This window comes from Urocitellus parryii, chromosome 9 (genome assembly GCF_045843805.1).
Source record: "Urocitellus parryii isolate mUroPar1 chromosome 9, mUroPar1.hap1, whole genome shotgun sequence".
Lineage (NCBI taxonomy): Eukaryota > Metazoa > Chordata > Mammalia > Rodentia > Sciuridae > Urocitellus > Urocitellus parryii.
In genome coordinates this window covers 6845547-6851958 of record NC_135539.1, presented here as the reverse complement: position 1 = coordinate 6851958, position 6412 = coordinate 6845547, and the positions used below count along the sequence as shown (strand labels likewise).

Genomic DNA, 6412 nt, shown 5'->3' with positions numbered 1-6412 from the left:
TCACAGTTTCTGAGTTCTCAGTCCATAGATGGCCGACCCCATTCCTCAGGGCCTGGAATGAGGCAGAACATCATGGTGGAAGTGTGTGGTGGAGGAAAGAAGCTGGAATCATGGTACCAGGAAGCAGAGACAGAGACTCCACTGCGAGATACAAGACGTCAAACCCAGGGGCACGTCCCCAGGGACCCAAGCTCCTCCAGCCACACCCCACTGGCCTGCAGTCACCACCCAGGTAATCCATATCAAAGGATTAATACACTGATTGGGTTTAAGCTCTCATAACCCAATCATTTCACCTCTAAACCTTCTTGCGTTGTCTCACACGTGAGCTTTTAAGGGACACCTCACATCTAAACCATAACACCTGGGTTTCTGGAATGGTCTCCAGACTGGGCTCCTTACTTCTGTTTTTGCCCCACAGTAGATGGTCTGTGATTTATGATGATCTGACTTGAATAGTGAGAAAATGACACATATCCAGCAGAATTTTGATCTACTAAGTCAAAACTTAGTAACTTCATGTACCATCCGTGGGTGGTGACAGCAGAAGCCCTGCAAGGACAAGGAGAAGCAACCCCACACTCTGCAATGTAACATGCAAAAAATATTCTGAGTTTATTAGGGGTCAGACCTTTATCTTATTCACCTTGGTACTGTCACTGTCTGGGAAGAGGGCCGAGCACAGTAGCAAATGTTACTCAACGTTTCACTAGTTAATGGTAATAACTATGATATGTCTCATCAATCTAATGGATAATTAGATGCACGTCTATGGTTTTTCTAATTGATCACTGGATTAAACTTTTTTTTTTTGTACCAGGAATTGAACCCAGGGACACTTAACTACTGAGCCACATCCCCAGCCCTTTTTAATATTTTATTTAGAAACAGGGTCTTGCTGAGTTGCTTATGGCCTTGCTAAATTGCTGAGGCTGTGTTTGAACTCGCAATCCTCCTGCCTCAGCCTCTCAAGCTGCTGGGATCACAGGCATATCCCACCATGCCTGGCTTGGATGAATCTTTCATTAGGGGAAATCCATTCTTTCCTAAGACCTTCCCACTCCATCCGTGAATTATCCAAGTATCCAGGTTTCCATCATTCTAGAGAATAGGAGACTCCCATCACTACTTCAGGTAGTTGTGTTGCTCTGGTCAGCATCAAGCTGATGACCACTGGTCCCTGTGCTCTAACGGACCATCCCAGTGACCTGGTGATGCCCTTGTTCATCTAGCTTATGGCCAGTCCTGCCTGCTGTCTTTCATGTGGAACCTGAGGCTTGTCGGTCAATCAAATAGAGAAACTGTTAAAGAAAAAGGGGTTTGACTTGGGGTCTTAGGAATTGCCCTTTAGGGGACAGGGACTCAGAGAGCTCTGAATCATGTTCCAAGGAAGGAAGGAAGTTCATCTGGGCTATTGAATATTGAGAAGAAACAGGGGCTAGGGACCCACGGAAGATAAAGGAAAGAATGTATGAGCAGACAGACTCATCCGCAAAGCAGGAGCCCAGGAACCTCTTAATATGTACCTGGTGCTTTTGGGTGTTACCAGGGGCCTGAATCTGGATGTCCCCAAAGACCAGATTTGGCCACCAGCCACCTAGAGAGTCCACTCACAGACATGAGTGGTGGTGAAGCAAGAAAGGAATTCATTCAGTGTGGCCAAGCTGGGGAGAAACAGAGGGACCAGCGTTCTAAGCCCTGTACTGAGGAGAGCCTCAGGGTTACAGAGGAGAAGGACAGAAGCCGGAGCAAGGAGGGGACAGTCAAGGAGTCTTGCTCCACTGTGGTCTGGCTGATGATGGCCTCATGCCTAGATCAGGGAGGTCCTGCCTGTGATGGAGAGATGGTTGCTCCCACCTGGGGGCCACAGTGGTTCCAATCACCAGGTGATCTGCCTGCAAGCCTTGGTGTCCTGGAATCTTGAAAATATCTTCCTTACTTTATCATGGTGTCCTCAGTCTTGCAGCGGGAGGACAGAGGGTTGGTAAATTCAGGGCTAATCAGCCTTGTATTGCCAGCGTTTAGACAGACACTCAATATGTCTATGTGCAGAGTCGAGCAGGAATCTGGTCAAAGGAGCCAGGTGGGATATGAAGGCAGAGATGCCAAGCTCTCTTAGTTACCATCTGCAGGCCCAAGGGAAGAGTCAGTGCTTTACCAAAGCAGTCTTCAGGTCCCTGCATCATAAGTGTAACTGGGAGTGTGGATGTCAGATAGATTCTTCTTCTTCTTCTTCTTCTTCTTTTTTTTTTTTTTTTTGAGAGAGAGAGAGAGAGAGAGAGAGAGAGAGAGAGAACTTTTTAATATTATCAGTGGACACAACATCTTTATTTTATTTTTTATGTGGTGCTGAGGATCGAACCCAGTGCCCCGCGCGTGCCAGGCGAGCGCAGTACCACTTGAACCACATCCCCAGCCCTGTCAGGTGGGTTCTTTATCTTGAGTTCCAAGAATGAAATCCACAGGTACAGGTGAGAGCAAAGTGAAAATCTTTATTAGAGTAATAAAAAGAAAGCAGGGCTCCTGACGAGGGAGGGGTTTTTTATGGGCTTGATTTGTCCCTGCAGGTGATTATAGTGGAATGACATGTAAACATGGGATTCAGAAAGGGGGCCAATCAACTCTCTTTGTTCTGTCTTCTTCAGCAAATCCAGAGGAAAGTGACTTATACGGCTCTATTAGCACAAGAGGTGGGGGTGGTGAGAGTCTGCTGGCACAAGAGAAAGTGCCCCTTGCGGTTGTCCAGTCTAGGGCCTGCTCGAGAACCGTTTTGTGGCAGGGACCAGCTGGGGTCAGAAACTTGATTTCCCCATCCTCTCTTTCTCCTTGCCTTCTCCGAGACCCTTCTCCTGGCTGCTTGTGGGTGTCTGTCTCATGGGTACAATGGAGTTGTCCAGTTGGGTCTCCAGATGCCTGCAGCCCAAGGGTGGAGGGGAGCAAGGCTCACACCCAGGCCACAGCAGAGGGTGCCTCAGTCCTCCGACTCCACTTTGAGAAGCTCTTTCAATGTCGCTTTCATCATAATTCCCTTTTACTTTCATGTTAGAGGTCCTCAAGTTCTCCCTCACAGGCCCAATTACCGTTTTCCAGAGCACAAAACCTTGTGGCCTCGGTCTTTGGGTTTGCTTAGGGTTAACACATCCTGTTAGGACTATTCTAAGTCAGAAGAGCAATTCTAGTGACATCAAACCTCACCAAACTCTACTTCGATGACTGACCTCCTACCTCTATTGAAGTTCTATTTACCATTTGGGTTTACTCCCATTTCTTGTTTTCTCCTGTTGGTGGATTTGCATTCAGTTCTCTCAGTTGCTGTGGGTTTTGCATGAGTGAGTACATACAGCATTCAAATCCCCTGGTGACATGGGTTCCAGGAAATTGCTGCTGTTTTCTTGTGCAGGCTTGGAGTCCACATCAGGACAAATAGTCTTGAGATAGCAGCTTACTGTACATACCAGGAAGTTGTTGTGGCCATCTCATGGGGAACTCACAAAGCCTTGATGACAGATTCCTTTAGAGTTGCTCTCTGGCCCTAATTTGCTCAAGACATCACTCAGATTTGCATATCAATGTTTTTCTTAAGTCAGTGAGGGAACCGGAAAGACATGACCACTGGCTCAGAGAATTCAGAATACATAATAGAGACACCATCAGGAAAGTTTAAATTAATTTGCTTAATAAAAGCAAAAGTAGCTTCTTTACACAGAGGAAGGGAAATACACTACATTCTAAAAACAGAATTCATTTGCATGTCTGTGGACAAGAATAATTTGCATTTCTGTCAGTTATCGGCAATTTACAGAGTACAAAATAGGTCAAAGACAGGGATTCCTATAGAATCAGAAAACCTGGAAGGGTGTGTGAGATATCAGATAAATATTGAAGATTCCCAGTACTCTTTGGTCCACTTTAAAGTCTCACAAGTTTCCCTTACAAAATAAAGTTTATCAAAGTTAATTGATACCTTTCTCCCTTTCTGCCGGCAAGTATTCTATCACTGAGCTATGCCCCCAATCCTACTAACTTTTCATTTATATGTTCCCCTCTCCAAACTGCCTCCCCGAATCTCCTGGTTGATTGTCTTCTGTTAAGGAAAGCAGTTATTAAAAGCACTGCCAAGGGGGCTGGGGATGTAGCTCAGTTGGTAGAGTGCTTGCCTCGCATGCACAAGGCCCTGGGTTCAATCCCCAGCACCACAAAAAAAATAAAAATAAAAATAAAAGCACTGCCAAGAGCAAGAAATTTACTAGAGTGCAACATGACAACAGTCCTTCATTTGTTACCTGGAATTCCTCTGAAGTGGCACCCCCTTTCTCCACAGAAGAGTCTTAACTGAGCTTCTCCAGAAATCTTCACCATGGCTGATTTTAGGACTAACAGCAAAAGAGTCTCTGCAAAAGAGTTCAGTGTAGATAAACTTCCTATTTTCACGTCACCCTATCTTACTTGGCCACTGGCTGGGAAGATACCAGCTCTCCAGGAGCTGGACACCCCCTTCCTAGTTTCTCACAAACTATACAGTATAGTAGTTTGTAGAAATGTGCAAACCAGGCCTCTGGCCTTGAGCTGGGCTTCACAGAGATGTCTACATTTTTTTTTTTTTTTAAAGAGAGAGTGAGAGGGCTGGGGATGTGGCTCAAGCGGTAGCGCGCTCGCCTGGCATGCGTGCGGCCCGGGTTCGATCCTCAGCACCACATACCAACAAAGATGTTGTGTCCGCCGAGAACTAAAAAATAAATATTGAAATTCTCTCTAAAAAAAAAAAAAAGAGAGAGAGTGAGAATTTTAACATTTATTTATTTTTTTCTTAGTTCTCGGCGGACACAACATCTTTGTTGGTATGTGGTGCTGAGGATCGAACCCGGGCCGCACGCATGCCAGGCGAGCACGCTACCGCTTGAGCCACATCCCCAGCCCAATGTCTACATTTTTAGGAGAAGTTACCAATTAGGTTCCATGGTAACAGCTGCAGGGGAAGGAAAGAAAGGGGAGAAGAAGCTCTCCCCTTCTCAGGTGCTGTCCTTGAAAGGTTAACTTGCCCAGAATAGTGAAAGAAAAAGCTGCTTTTATGTGAACTTCTACAGACTGTGAACTTCTGAGCCCCTCCCCTTACATGCAGGGTATAAAACTCTGAAACTACCTGAACTTGGAGTTCAAGGGATTGATTGATTACAGCAAAAGCTGTGCCCTCTGAACCTGGCTGCAGCCAAATAAAACTGTTTCCTGTTACCTTTGGTGCCCTGCCCTGTCTGTCCCTACAACACTTCTATAAAGAGAAAAATGTCCTTGCCATTTAATTATCCTTAAAATAACAAGTTATTTCCTTAACATGCTCCAAAAATGACAAATAAGATCTTCCTGTTGTTGTTCCATTGTGAGCTCTGAGTTCATATTTATCTGATATACTTCAATCACTTGAAGTTGTTGCTCATAGCGATGCCCAAAGTGTCCTCTGTTCAGTGGGGGCCTCTTCCAGTTGGCTCCTGAGAGGGACCATTCATTTCACAGATGAGGGGCTGAAGCTCAGAGTATAGGGGTTACTAACAAAGCGGATCAGCTGGGGGGACACAAGGTCAGGCTTCAAACCCAGGTGTGTCCAGCAGCGTGCAGTCATGTCACAGTAGCCACATATTATTATTTGAACAATGAGAATTGTATAAAAAGAAGTATCAGCTAAGTCTAAAGTTCTGCAGGGTATCTGAAAGGAAAAGGTTTTAAACTACGAGGAGTTTAAACTGCAGGAAGAAGCTGTCACCCGAAGGCTAAGGGAACAAAGGGAAGAGCTTGGAATTGTTAAAATTTAGAGTCACACCAGGGGCCTGTGTGGAGCAGAAGCTCAGAGGCCTGAGAAGGCGCTGCTCAGTTGGTGCTGGGGTGCTTGGGCATGGGGGGTCTTGCTGCCTGAGATGAGGCAGGATCAAACTTCCTGGGGAAGTGTTGAGAAAACCTGCTGCTACGGGAGGGTAACGAGGCTGTTAGGGTGACGTGCTCTGGGAACATCATGGTGCCTGGAACCTCACTGCACTAGAAGCCCACCGGAAGTTCATTGGAAGCTCAGCAGAAGTTTGTGGGAACGCCTTCGGAAATGCACAGGAAGGAGCTATTCTCTTCTTCCCCTGCAGTCCCAAACCTGCCCTAGCGCCCCCTGTAGGCAGAGCCTGCTTGCAGCGCTGACGTGAGGTTTGCAGGTGGGCCTGAGAGATCTGCTGCCCAGTGTAGACCGTGGCTTTGGAGATGAGAAGCAAGAACTGGCTCATCGGGGCAGCCGTCCTCTCAGTCAAGGGTGGAGGCCTTGTGAAGCAGCAAGTGCATGATGCATGGGGGTGCAGCAGTCTTGGGGACTAGCCCAGAGCCCACATTCCCTGGGCCTTTTCTGCACCTGTCCCTGAAGTGGCTGGTGGGGGGGGGGCGA

The 6412-nt window shown here is 46.8% G+C and overlaps 1 non-coding gene across 1 annotated transcript; it reads left to right on the top strand.

Annotated features, from left to right (window-relative positions):
- Positions 1-4125: 4125 nt before the first annotated feature.
- Trnaa-cgc (transfer RNA alanine (anticodon CGC)) lies at positions 4126-4199 on the top strand. The gene has a single exon. It is a non-coding gene; the product is annotated as a tRNA-Ala (tRNA).
- Positions 4200-6412: the final 2213 nt, after the last annotated feature.